The sequence below is a fragment of the Giraffa tippelskirchi genome, chromosome 10 (genome assembly GCF_054371585.1).
Source record: "Giraffa tippelskirchi isolate mGirTip1 chromosome 10, T2T-mGirTip1v1.2.pri, whole genome shotgun sequence".
Taxonomy (NCBI): Eukaryota; Metazoa; Chordata; class Mammalia; order Artiodactyla; family Giraffidae; genus Giraffa; species Giraffa tippelskirchi.
Genome location: NC_137284.1, coordinates 81359532 through 81374405, shown reverse-complemented (window position 1 = coordinate 81374405; position 14874 = coordinate 81359532). Strand labels below are relative to the sequence as shown.

Here is a 14874-nt window from a genome sequence, read left to right as displayed (position 1 = left end):
TATAAAAGGGCCTCTTCAGTCTTTTTCTCTCTTGCTTCCTGGTAGAAAGGATGGTTGAGTTCTGTCTAGTGTGGTAACTTACCCAGATATAACACACTGAATCATGACTTTTAAATTGTTTTTCCAAGATTTCTAACATCTGCAGCTTTTGCCATGTTCTTTTCAGTTCCCATGTATAGAAATATCGTGCATTCATTTTCTTATTATTATTGTTAATATTCATCAGTAGTTTACTGACTCTATGAAATATTAGAGTGTATGTGAGGCTTGCACAAATATGTCATGGGCTTTATCCTGAAGAATCTCACCAACTAGGGCAGGTGATACAATGCTGTAATACATACAGTTTAGATGACTCTCCTGGTTAATTCTTGGAGAAATGAGTAATTTCTTTTCATTTCCTGTTGTCTTTCCACTGCTTTCTTTAGCAGAGCTTCTTGATTGTCTATTTCCTCTCCTGCTACTGGGTGTTTGATAAAACATACTGTTAACAGGGCTTTACACTTTTGAGTTTTATTTTTGGTTGCTCCAGGGCTTACCATATGTATCTTAACTTAGCCAGAATTTACCTCAGAATTATACTAGCTGAATTACAGTTAGAAATAGAAAATACTGTTCATGTATAGTTCTATTCCTTCCTCTTTCTTTTCATTTTTTTAAATTATACATGTTATGTTTATATGTCTTGCAAAACTAACAATACATTGTTATAATTATTTATATAATTTTATAGCTTTCCAAGAAGCTAAGAGGAAAAGGGAAAAAATGTATTTAGAGTTCATTATAGTAAAATTTTTGCCTTTATCATATCTGGTTTTATTTTTTCCTGTGGATTTAACATATCACCTTGGTCATAAATGCAATTTCCTTAGTGAGAGCTGCACAGCTCTGTTCTCAAGGCCTCCTTTACCTCTGGGCAGAACTTTTGTTCTCCTCCCTCTCAGCAACCACTTCTCATGGGGTGACACCTGTGTTCTATTGATGGAACATTTAGTGGCACGGTAGCCCTTGATCTTCTCAGCTTACCTCTAATGATGTGGAATCTTTGCCCTAAAGTCTGGTTTTTGGCAGAATGTTCTCAGGCTGCCCTGTCTAGAGTTGTGCTTCTTTAACAAAGCAGCTGCATGGAGGGAGGGAGCCCCAGACATCTCAACTGCACTTTCCTGGAATAGAGTTTCTGCAACAAGAAATGTATGAGGTGGGAAGGAATGATAAATTCTGGTGGCCAGATTGGAAAAGTAGCCCTACCTGGGAACTGGAGAGAGAAGGAGCTGTGTCTTCTTGGTTGTACCTGCCATGAGTGGAGCTTCCTGAGCTGGGGTGGAGGAAGAATGAAGGAGACAAGGACTCAAGTTTCAAAACCTTGTCCTTGTCACACCAGATGTAGTAAATTGTCTTCAGTAACTATTCCTCCATTTTCTGAAATCATTTAGGGCCCTTTACCAAGATTTGAATGGTTGTTTTCACCAGTTATGTTTGTTCCACTGAAGTGAGGATCTATAGAACTCCTCACATTGCCATTCTGGAAATCAATTTCTATTATTATATTTTAAGTGATTTATGATAGAATATAGTTGTTTCACATTTCAAAATTTTCACTCTGGCATTCTATCTTTTTATCGATGTGTTTAGGGACATGAACATACCATATAATAAATATCTTCAAATTTAGGTCTGGCATTTCTTTTTGTTTGTTTGGTTCTTCTTATTATACTTACTCTGGTTCCCCTTTCTATCTCCTTCTGAGTTATTTGAATATTTTTAAATTATTTAAATTTCTCTCTTCTTTGTCTTTGCATAATTCTTTTAGTGATTGTCCTAGAGATTACAGTTACATACTTATCTTTTTACTTCTGCTTAGAAAGAATATTTTACCACTTCCAGTGGAGATAGAAACCTTAGCGCAATATGTATTCCTTTACTTCTCCCCTTGTGTTGTACTTGTATATTACCCCTACATACACTGAAATTCTGTCAGATAATTTTACAATTTTGCATTCAACCATCAGATGCATTTTAAAGAACTCAAGTACAGATGGAGAGCCCATTATACTTATCCAAGTGCTTACCATTTCTGCTGTTCTTTCTTCTTCCTAATAATGCAAATTTACTTCTGGTTTTCTGGCTGAAAATCTTTGTTTAGTGATACTTTGAGTACAGGTCTGCTGGCAACACCTTCTCTCTTAGATTCATTTCATCTGAAAACATTTTTATTTCCCCTTTGCTCCTAAAAGATATTTTCACTAGATATAGAAATCTAGGATTACAGCACTTTTAAATTTTTGGCTTCACTCACTCTGTCCTCAGTTATTTATAAAATAAAATTTGAAGCCAGTCTTCAAGTTGTTGTTCTTCCAAAATCAATGCATTATTTTTCTTTTTCCCTGCTTTGAAAAAGTTTTTTCTTTGTTTCTGATTTCCAGCACTTTTATAACAACTGATATGGATATACATTTCTTTGGTGTATTCTGTTTGAGGATAATGAGTTTCTTAAATCTGTAAGTTTGTATCTTTCATAAAACTGAGGGCATGATCAAACAATATTTATTCAAATTTTTTTTCTGTGTTCCACTTAGTTTCTCCCTTCTTTCTAGGGCTGTTTGATTTTGGTCCATGTGTTCCATAAGCTCTGTGCATTTGTTTTTCTAATATGTTTTGTCCCTGTTGTTTCAATTACCTTCAAGTTTCCTTACTCTTTCTCAGTCATATCCACTCTGTTATTAAGCACATCTAGTGAGGGTTTGGTTTTAAGTTATAAAATTCCCATTTGATTGTTTTTCATATATTCCACTTATTTTCTGAGCTTTTCTAGCTTTCCACTCATTTTAATAGTGATCACTTTTACTTGTTGGAACATTTTTTTAATAGCTGCTTTGAAGTCTTTGTCAGTTCCAACAATTGTGTCATGTAATTGGCAAACATTGATTGTTGTATCATATGCCTGTTGATATATTCCTTGTTCTCTGTCTGCAAGTACTTTTTAAATATAAGACGTTTTAAATATTGTGTTATGAGACTCTTATATCTTCCCAAACCTCTCAATAATGTTTATACTTTTTTTAAACAATCTTGGTTTTAAGCCACACATTCCACCCACCCCTCCATCCATCTCTGGATTGTACTTTTAATATTTTGTTTTCTATTTCCAGAATATGATGCACACTGAAATAGTCTGGGAACTGTCTGTCTGGCTGTCTCTGGGTTTAGTTTCCAAGGTCTTTTGTCTACTTCTTAAGACAGATACATACATGTATATCTTGGTGACTGGGGTCAAGGCGAAGGGTAACCCAAAAAGTTTGTCAATAGAGATTTTCTTTCTCAAGTTCTTTTTCTGTAAGAAGTACCTTCCAGTTCCCTGCAAGTCCCCTTATAAGTCCTCCAATTATAATGCTGGCACTTTATTTACCCTATACTATTTCATATTACCTTTGTGTTTCATTTACTAATAATAATTCTTAAAACATCTTTTAACCTTTCCTTGGGACGGTGTATAGAAATACTAGCCATTAGAGTCAACATTTCCTTCCAGACAATGTCACAAAAATGATTTAGTGCCAAAGCATGCTTAATAGTGGGCCCATTATGCCATGACACAGAGCACAACAATGCATGAGTTGAATCTGAATCATTTTTAGAAAGCTGTTATCATTTAATATACAAATTATGTATGAAAGAGAAGTTCCTGTAAGACATCTGACTTGGAGCAGCAATGAGTCATTTTAGAAACACCATTAGATATTAAAAAATATACACCACCACTTTCTTATACCATATTACTTAATGAAATACAACTCAAGATTTCAGTGAATTTTAAGTTCAAAATTGGGCATGGTAAATTAAACTTCGTTTACAAAGAATTAATGAGAAAGAAACTGAAGCAAAAAAGCTTAGTCAAAACTTATTTTGGCTAGATTTTACATTATTTTGTGCTGTGTCAACAATGATGACTGTAAATTACCCACAGATCCCAAGATATGAAAAGATCAAGCACACACATTCCACACTATCTATGATGCCAAAATACAGTGCAGAAATACTCTCTGAACTCAAGAAAATCCACTTTGATATTCAATATATAATCTCTTCTTGATAAACTTGTAAAAGAAACAGTTTGTACATCAAATGGTGAAAGTGGGTTACTTTAATTAGAGGCCTTATTTCAGAGTGTTTTGGCAAGCTGCCTGCTATGTATGTGTGCAGGCAGTTACAAGATCAGCAAAAGAAAGTCTTTTGATAGTATAAATCCAATGTTCCCTGCATAAGATCACTTTTTGTGAGATCTAGGCTCTATCCCAAGCCAATGGTCAGTTAACAATAATATGGAAACTGGCTTCTATCATCACTGCAGCTGAGTCCATTGAGTTTGCAATAATAACCCAGAACAGACTTTGGGTGGCGGAGGCAAAGCCGAATGCCAAGACTGAATTATGATGGTTTTGCAGACAAGACCTCTCACATTTCCACAAACCTTTTATGGATGATAACTGGAGTGTTTTTAATTATGACTCATACCATTTCATCCCCTTGAGTTATCTTCTCTGAACATCAAGTGGATATTCATATGGTATGTATATTTATGATTATTATGACCATCCTATTTTTCCTTGGTAGGATAATCTTGGGTTTGGGTTTTACTTAAGGGTTTTTTGCATGCTTTCTGAATTTTAAGCAATTTAAGCAATGTAGTAGGCACAGCATTCAGGATTTGGGTTTTTCCTTAAAAGGCAGTCTGTTCCTTTGAAATGTGTTAAATATGCATTTACTTGATACTGGAAAATCTCAGAGTCAGTATCTAACTTAAAATGTATTTGAGAAACTAATGTGGTTACACTTAAATCTGATACTTAAAAGAGAATCTATATATAGAAAATGTGATCAATGATATGCTGTACTGTAAGGTAGGGATGTGTGTCTGTGTGTGTGATAAATTTTACATACCTAGAGAATAGCATTATGCTTATAGTAGATTGAGATTACTTAGTCTATATTCAGGAGTTATGTTCCAAATCAACTTTGAGGTTTTTATTTTTTAAAAAAACACAATGTTTGATTAATGAAATGTCTGTTTAAAGGGTCCAAATTTATTATATTTATAAAATCTTTCACATTAAGATAAGCGTAAGTTCTGGTGGCAATCAAATATGTATTCTTAGTAATAGCAACATAATCATTCATACTTATTTTAAGACTGAGTCTTGGATCTGTTTATAAGCAGTAATTTTTGTGGTCATCTAATATTTTGTTATAGATCCAGCCTGTTGTGTTTTTTTCTACTAGAGTGCTTCTGTCTTTTGTTCACTTGATCTTTTTATCTTTGTCCTAAACTCCCATAATTTTTCCCCTTTTTATTCCATCTTTCCACATATTTTAAATGATTCTGCATATAACCACTGAGACCAGCATCTAAAAGAGTTGACCCTTCCATCTTTATTTGAAACCTCAGTGTGGCAACCTAAGAACTAAAGTAACTGTTGTAAAATTGCTGTCCAAACTGTCAAAATCATAAGTCATCAGAAACAAGTTACACAAGATTCTATCCAGATGGGCCTGTGTCAAAATATTTCGCTAGAATATGAAGATAAAATGACTTATGTTTTCCTCGATTTTTGGTTAATTTCAAAATAATTGAATGATTTCCTAACCAATAGATTAAATCACATTTACATCTATGAGATACACATATACATATCAACATTTATTACATAATTTCATATTATAATAATATAATCACATAAACTGAAGCCAGTGCAATTCTAAAATAATAGCTATGAAACAAAGTTTTGTGGTGTACTATGGTTACAGATCTATGTATGGTAAAGTGCTGGATTTGATATGGTTATCAGTATTACAATAAACAATGATAACATGTTATGATTTCTGTTAAATACTTTTGAAAATAAGGGTTTAATACTACGTATAATTTTAGATATGTGATCATGGAGGATCCTGGTTTCTTTAAGCATCAACTTGATTTGTGCCAAATGCACAGCCAAAATGTAGCAGTTTTCCTAAAGCTCAATATTTCACTATTACTCAAAAAGTAATTATGTTATAATATTATTACTGTAAAATAATAAGTCATTAATTACAAACAAAACCCCATAAATGGCACACTTCACTTATTTACCTTCCTCTTTTACTTACTGCCTGGAAGTAATTGATATAGTGAACGGCCTTTGTGTTGTTTCAGGATTTCTGCAAGTATTTTTAAAACTCTGGCTCATGTGTTATATGTCGTTTGTAAGGAACTGAGCATGAAAATCATGCAAAGCTATTTATAATTATAGTTGTTCATGAAATTAATTACTTATGCAAATAAGCTTTTTGTGCCATAACTTTTATCCTGATGGCATACATTGGATCTTCAAGCATATCTTCATAGTAACAAGGAATTACACTGAGAAAAGAGTTTATATCCCAACCATTACAAATATTGTTATTGATAATTTTCTCTATTGATACACTGCAAGCTACTGGGATAATCAGTAGTAGCTAAACTATTTTCAATAAAATACCTAGGTATTTTTATTTAACTACCAAGAAATCTCTGATTTGGTAATTTAGAAGCATTCAGTTTTACAAAAGCTATTTTCCTTAAATTGTATGAAAATCAAAGCTTATTTTGACTTTGATTAAATGACATGTATTTGTGTTTCTTGAAGTTCACAAAAAAACTTAAATACATAAAACATTAAAAATGGAGGAAGATGTTCTTATGCCAACTTCCAATTTCCCTTCACTTCTATGTATGACAAACTTTTCCTCCATGTCAGATGTGCTGAGAATTATCACTCTTTGTCCCAAGAGTCTTTTTAATATTTTCATGCAGTCTTCAAGTTCTGATAAACCAATTGCCTTAATGCATTTTGTATACATATATGCTAACTCAGGAGTTGGAAAGACATATTAATACAAAGGAAAGCCTCTATGTTAGAACTTTAAATTTCAGTATGATGTTAATTCCTGGATGCCTATTTTACTTGTTAATCATAGAAGTATCTGTTAGCTCATCTCTCATTTGACTATTTTGCAGTTAATCTGTATTCTTAGTCATATTGCAAGTAAGAATATTAAAAAAATATCTTCCACTCTCTTTAGTGACAGTAACTACTTTCCTATTCTCCTGTAAACATAAATAGGGAGACTATGACACCATATATGATATCAGTAAACAATACAGTTACCTAAAGTTTGGTATTTTCTGACATTTAATGAATGAAATATACTTACAAAAGTTGAAATATGTGCTGACTTTTCTACAAAGATGAATTTCTTAGGCATGTTTGTGTTGACTTGAACTAGAAAAGTCTGAGTATTGTACACCTTTATGTCATAGCAACAATAGTAGGACAGAGGTATACCAAGTTGCATTCTAATTTTTAACATTGACCATATAGTCCTTTTTCTTGAGGAAAAGGTTGAAGAAAACAAAACTAATTAGAGATAATGAACCATGTGCATGTACTTGATATAGGATATTACTGAAGTCGATGAGACGGAGGGATTAAGAGCTACAGAGACTATAGAAATTGGAGTTGGGAGGATCTAATGCTGCTGATAGGAAGAAAAAGGAGTCGTGCTGTTACTTCAGTCTAAGAGGTGAGCCTTTAAATGTATATTGTTCTTTGCATTGTGTGATCTTTGATTCTCAAGGTAGCATAGCCAAGGTGGTTAATTTAAGTGGCCTTAAGTTAACTTAGGTGGCCGTAAGTTTTTAAGGCCAGACTCACTAACTAATTGACAGTGGGTATAGTATGCAAATTGATCTGTGTTGGTTTTACCATCTGTAAAACTGTGAGGACAACAGTAGTACCTAATCTGTAAAATTGTTTGGGGGATTAAATCAGATAAAATATGCAAAACACTTAGACTAGTGTTAGGAAGTGAGGAATCACTGTGTAATTGATTGAGTCTTACCATTACTATTCACATCTTTGGGAGTTTGTATTCTCTGTTTCCCAGTAGATATGTTGTACCTGTTTACCTATTTATAAAGAAGAAGAAAACACAAAGCCATTGGAAAAACTTTTGATTGACTACAGGAATTTTAGAATCCATGCTATGATTGTGTGTTTCAGATTGGAGACGGCGTGTTGACAGTCTTTTTATAATAGATAATCATAAATTTGAAAATACCTCTAGCTATTTCTGAATTTGTTTTACAAATTTCAGTTTTGATTCATCAGCTGAAATACCACTTCAGTACTATTAACAACTATCATAATAACAAAATCATTATAAAATCAGTGGTGCTTAGCAATTTGGGGATAAAATTCTGATAAAAGTTATGGCTTTTTAGCAAAAAAACAAAAAAAAACCCTGAAAATATTTTTATTTTAGGAGTTTCTAAAATAGTTTTATTTTAGAAGTTTCTTTGAACTCACTGAATTATAACCTTGTACTTCAGGCTAAAAACCTCTGAATAAGAGGTTATCTCATGAGCAATTTGGATACATAATTACAATTCTTTGCTTCAGCCAAGTTCAAGTTTAACTCCTTGATAGAAGTAATACCCAATTACAATTTTATTGTTAGAAAATTCTAGAACAATATAGAATAGGTTATTTTTAAGATGTTAAATTGTAAGGTCACTGGTGGTGGACTTATTCTCTGGGTATAATATCAGCTATTTTATTGTTAAACATAAAGATTTGAAAAAAGAGAAGCTGCTTAGAATGTATCCATATTCTCTAAAGCCAAGCACAAGAAATAGCCTTCACACATTGATGGATCAGGAAGATGAGCCAGGACTCATGTATCCTTAGATCTAACCATTGATTACATTTCCAGGCACTCTCCTGGCTCTGGAATGCTGCCTTAGAGACCACCAAGTTTCCCCAAAGACTTGGCATATCTGTAAAAGAATAAAAGACTGAAGTAGAAAGTTGAGACAAAGAGGTGTTATTCTCTCATGTTCTCACAATGTAGCCAGTAAGTTTAGATTGCTTTCACAGAATTGCGAGACTAACTGGATCCACAAGAAAAAAAAACGTACTGGGATCCTTCTTAGGAAAAAAATAAGAAAATCAGAAGTATCTGAGTAAACTAAGGGTGAATAAACTGCCATATTTTCTGCTAAAATACAGTGAACACCATTGCTTTGTAATCTCTAGTTACTTCTCAAGTCAGTCACCTTTGTTCAAATTAGATTTAATACATGTGAGTCTGTGGCAGTAATTCTAGTTTGTATACAGTAATTATGCCTCTTACACTAGTACTGCTTACTAATATAGATCGTGTATACCATGTGCATATGCAACACAGCAATGAACTACTGAAGATTTCACACAAATATTGAAATGCCAGATCCCATTTCCAGTGAGCTAGAAGGATTTTCTCGTAAGTGAAGTTTTCAAACAGGCAGCAGAACACTGGTGCATTTTTCTGATTATAATAGACTATATCCAAAACTAAAAGAAAAATAATCCTGGAATTCAATGCTGATTAACAAAGTGCAAAAGAGTGAAGTTACCAGGTAACTTTTTATTCAGTGGAATTCTATTTTTCCATCTTGGAATATTCAGTTTACTTCTTTCCTATATGATTTTGTAATCTTACTAGGAGACCTTAAGAGAATAATCATTTATCAGAGTTTAAGAAAATAATTTATCAAATATACAGCACTGATTATTACCCAAACTGCCAATTCTGTTTTTTTTTTTTTTTTTTTTGCGGGGGCAGTTGGGGGGTGGGGTGGGGTGGTCATAAACAGTGAGCTCAAATACACAAAGGCTTTCCAGGTGACTCAATGGTAAAGAATCTGCCTGCCAATGCAGGAGACACAGGTAACAAACTCTGGTATTCTTGCCTGGAAAAATCTCATGGACAGAAGAGCTTGGCAGGCCACAATCTGTGGGGTCACAAATAGTTGAACACAGCTGAGCACATATACATACACACAAGAGATAAATACACGAATAGAATTCAATTTCTTTTCATCTAGCATTATTTATCATGTCAGATAATTTGCCACTTTCAAGACTGAATTTCAAACGAATCATAATTGTGTCTCCAGCTAAGCTTGGGGATTGTATTATGCTGATGAATATTTCCCTTCCGTGGATGACATTCACTTAATTAGAGGGGGTGCTAGTGTGCACAGTCTGTCCTCATATTCTGAGGTCAGTATTTTTTTTTAAGTCTAAAACTGGTTGATGCCATCTTCCTATTTGCACTGTTATTTCAGTTAGTGCGATTTCAGTCATGGTTTTCAAACTTTAAAAAGATAACCATTTCTATACATGAAAGTTATACTTTCAATGCATACAGGAGAAAAAGGAGAGGAACAGATCTAGTTGAAGAGTCAGATATTGGACGGAGAATTCCACCTTTTGGCTCTACCTCCATCCCCTTCCAAGTTCTTGAGCGGCTGAAAACAACCAACAGAAAATTATCATCTTTCCTTACTGTAACATAAACTGACAGAAGTAGGGGATTTTTCCTGTTCACTCATCAAAAGAGTCAGAGCCTTTAACTGTGTGGACAGAATGCTGATAACCTGCCATTCACCTTCTCTCACATGGATGCTGTCTCCTGATTTTGTACCTATAAAACATCTCTAAAAGTTTCCTTGGCCCTAGTCTAAGACACCCACTGGAACTCACATCAAAAAAGAGCTTACATACCAAGTAAACAGATTCTGTGCTTTACACATCAGAAAACCCTGACCATGTGTAGCCAGGAAGGAAAGCAAACAAATTCTGTTTTCACTCATTTGCACATTACATTACTCTAACTTTTACCCTTTCCAAATAATATGCAGATGGAAAATTAGGCAATATACTGCTGTAAATCACAGTTAGTGCTATTGTGGTGGCAGGAGAAAACAGTTAAGGGATTCATTTTTCTTCCAAGAAAATCATACTCTGCAAATCCATCTGAAACACAGCCAAAGGATTACTTCTTATCTGGCTGTAACAAGCGCTCCTTCCGCCCATCTTGGAAGTGAAAAGAAACCAGCTCATTGTACTAAAAAGTGCCAGGCCCTCCAAGGTCAGCTACAGTTGCCCAGCTTTGCAAGAGGCGCCGCACTCATGTTTTTATAGGGGTTAGGTGAACTACGGATGGGGATGTGGTTCCTGCATTTAAACATCCTGTATGAGCAGTCTGTAAATGAGTCTGAGGTCTGCTTGGTCTTTATGGTAGCACACTTATTTATTGGATTTTTGAAAACAAGAAAGTACTCTGTTCTCTAGGATGAGGAAAAGACCCTCATAGGAAATGACAGAGGCAGTGTTATAATTATGACAAGTCAACCCCCCCAAAGGAAGTCCTCCTGAGAGTCTATAAGGTACTCATATTACAATGATGAGCGAGGATGTTGTTGTTGAGTTGCTCAGTCATGTTAGACTCTTTGTGACCCCATGGGCTATAGCCTGCCAGGCTCCTCTGTCCATGGGATTTCCCAGGCAAGAATACTGGAGTGGGTTGCCATTTCCTTCTCCAGGGTGATCTTCCCAACCCAGAGATCAAACTTGTGTCTCCTGCATCTCTCGCGTTGGAAGGCAGATTCTTAACCTCTGAGCCACCAGGGAAGCCCATGAAGAAGGACAAGAGAACTGAAATAAGATGAATCACCCGAGTCTTCAGCATTTACTCTGGACACAGAGCTCCAGGTAATAAGACTATTTCAAGGCAGACGAGATTCAAGAAACTCACAAGTACTTCTTTCTGCCAGCCTTGTACACCTAAAAGGCTGTTAGAATTATGCTGAAATTCTATGCAGTCTATATGTGTACATGCACATGACAGCATTCATTGCCAGTTCCAAATCCCCACCCCACTTCACTCATTGTACAGTTTCCAGAGTTATGAAGATGAGAGGCCTTAAGATTTCAAAAGAAGCTTTCCAAGGTCTCAATCAGTAAGGAAAACAGTGGGACTAGGAAACCAATAAGAAAGATAAATGAGCCTACATTTCAGTGTTGTCAGTTTGGGAGTTAAGAACAGGTCTAAAAATGGTGCTATTTCTAGGAAAGAAACCTAAAAACAAATAATTTACATGAAAAAATGTGAAGTTAGGGTGATTATCCCTGAGGGAGTCACCAAATCGAACTGTGAGTTGTGGCATCTCCAACCAGATGATTGCGTCTTGAGGGACAGAGTGATTTGGGCCCACTTATGGGGAAGTTGTAGGGATGTGGGAAACTTAAATGCTTTTTTCCTTTCTGTATAAAAGTGGCTTAAGATACACATTTGCCTTGGCAGACAAAGTTTGTGATGTTGATTTTAGATTTATTTGGGGGGAAATAATAAGAATCAGTGCATTCACCAGTGGGTAAAAGAATTCTTCCAGATTATTTAAAACTATGAGAAGGTTTTCATGGCTAGAAAGATCTTACAGTTTTTAAAACTCATTTCCAGCATAGTCACAGTGATCCTTGCTACTTGTTATTTTTTGTAAACAGGAATTGTACCTAACTTTTGTATATTTTCAAGCTTCACTAAAAGATATTATGGAGTTTGATTAAGGAGAGGTATATTTAATAGAAGTTGCTAATCAGATATTCCTCTTAATGGATTTACTTGGGCTTACTTGCTTGCTTTCCAGTAACTTATCTGTAACATACACATAAATGGACAAGTCAAGAAATAGAACATCACCAACACCTAGAAGGACTTACAATACTTTCTTCCAGTCACTTACACCACCTCCTCCCCCATTCCCATCTAGATTCCTTGTACTAAAGATGTTTTGTCAGTTTTAAATTTTATATAAGTGGATTCCTAAGTGCTGTATTTTTTATATTTGGCATCTTTTGTGCTACATTTTTTGGGTGAGATTCATCTGTGTTGTTGCACGTAACACTAGTTTGTTGTTGTTGTTTAGTCACTAAGTTGTGTCTGACTCTTTGCAACCCCATGTACTATAGCCCACCAGGCTTCTCTGTCCATGAGATTTCCCAGACAAGAATACTGGATTGGGTTGCCATGCCCTACTGCTGGGGATCTTCCTGACCCAGGTATTGAACCTGTGTCTCCTGCATTAACAGACAGATTCTTTAGCAGTGAGCCACCTGGGAAGCAAACACTAGTTAGTTTAACTTTATTATTGGGTATTATTCCATTGAATGAATATGCCACGGTTGTTTTGTACTATTGATGGATTTGGGGTTATTTTCTGCCAAGGTAAATACGAACGGTGCTGCTATAAAGTTTCTTAAACACAATTTTTGATAATCAAATATATATATATTTTTTCTTGAGTCTCCATTAAAATTGAAAATCTAGGTAACAGAGATTATGTATATTTAGCTTTAGATACTGCCAAACAATATTTCAACATGAATGTATTGATAAAACTTACACTCCTAATGTGGGAGAGTTCCAGTTTCTCTATATTCTTGCCAACTCTTGGTATCTTGGCTCTTTTAGCATTTCTGATTGCTGTGCAATATAATTCTAGGGGTTTTAAGTTTTTTTGTTTGTTTGTTTATGTTATAAGCCCATTTCATTGAGTTTTCTCTAGCATTTATGTTGGCTGGTGAAAAAAGTTAGACTTGTCCATTTGGAGGATAATTTCATTTGAATTGACCAGTCAGTATTCATCATATGATGCATCTCCATTTCCATGAAACTAAACACCTCTTATCAACCTGTTGGCCTATGTTTTCTTTGGCAAAATGTCTGTTTATATCCTCTGTCCATTTAAAATCAGATTGTTGATTTTTGATATTGAATTGTGTTCATTTTTAATCCCCTAATAGACACATGACTTGCAAGTATCTTGTCCCATTTAGTAGGCTGTGTTTTCATTTTGATGATGGTTGCCTGTGCTGTAAAGAGGCTTTTTATTTGATGTAGTCCCACTTGTTTATTTTTTATTTTGTTTCCCTAGCTTTTGGAATCAGATTCACAAAAGCCTTCTAATAACAATGTCATTGAGGTTCCAAATACATTTTCTTTTAGGGCTTTTATGGTTTCAGGTCTTACATTCAAGTTTTTAATCTAGTTTAAGCTAGTTTTTGTGTATGGTGTAAGATAGCAGTCAAATTTTATTCTTTTGCATGTGGCTGTCCAGTTTTCCCAGAACCACTGGTTGAAAAGACTATCATCCATTGTATATTCTTGGTTTTTCATCATAAATTTATTATCCATGTATCTGTGGGTTTATTTCTGGTTTCTACATTTTGTTCCATTCATCTACGTGTCTTTTTTTCATGCCAATATCACCCTGTTTCAATTTTTTTTTTTGCTTTACCTTTTATTGCAAATAAATCATAATCCTTGTACAAACTATAGAAACTACACCAAAATATTAATGTCAATGAAGATCTTTATTTTCTTAATTGTGTTTACTTATATTTTTATGATACTTCCTTAAATAGAATCATACTGTTAACATTGTTCTATATTTTTTGCATTAACATAGTGTCATACTTTTAAATAATATAGGTTTGTAGTATAGTTTGATATCAGAGAGCATGGTATTTCTAGCTTTGTTGTTCTTCCTCAAGATTACTTAGGTTATTTGCTTTTTTGCTGTTTTTCTTTTGTTTTCTAGCTCAATACAAATTTTAGAATTACATGCTTGAGTTCTGTGAAATATGTTTTTGGCACTTTGATAGGGGTAACATTTACTATGTAGATTGCCTTTGGGTAGTATGGACATTTTAACAATATTAATCCTTGTATTTCATAGTATGAAATGTCTTTCCATTTATTTGTGTCATCTTCAGTTTTTTTCATAGTGTCTTATGGTTGCAGTGTACAGGTCTTTTACCTCCTTGGTTAAATTTATTTCTAGATATTTTGTTCTCTTTGATGCATTTGTAAATGGGATTGTCTTCTCAATTTCTATTTCTGTATCTTGACATGTAAAAGAGTGACAATTTATTTCTTCATTTCCAATATGAATGCCTTTTATTTCCTTTT

At 34.3% G+C, this 14874-nt stretch overlaps 1 protein-coding gene across 4 annotated transcripts in view; it reads left to right on the top strand.

Annotated features, from left to right (window-relative positions):
- LOC145524398 (uncharacterized) overlaps nt 1-14874 on the top strand; it is a 1208145-nt gene that overhangs the window by 611730 nt on the left and 581541 nt on the right. For all 4 annotated transcript variants that reach the window (XR_014067470.1, XR_014067465.1, XR_014067466.1 and 1 more), the window contains one exon: nt 7475-7599. The gene's annotated coding sequence lies outside the window, so the exon portion shown is untranslated. The remainder of the gene's footprint in view (nt 1-7474; nt 7600-14874) is intronic.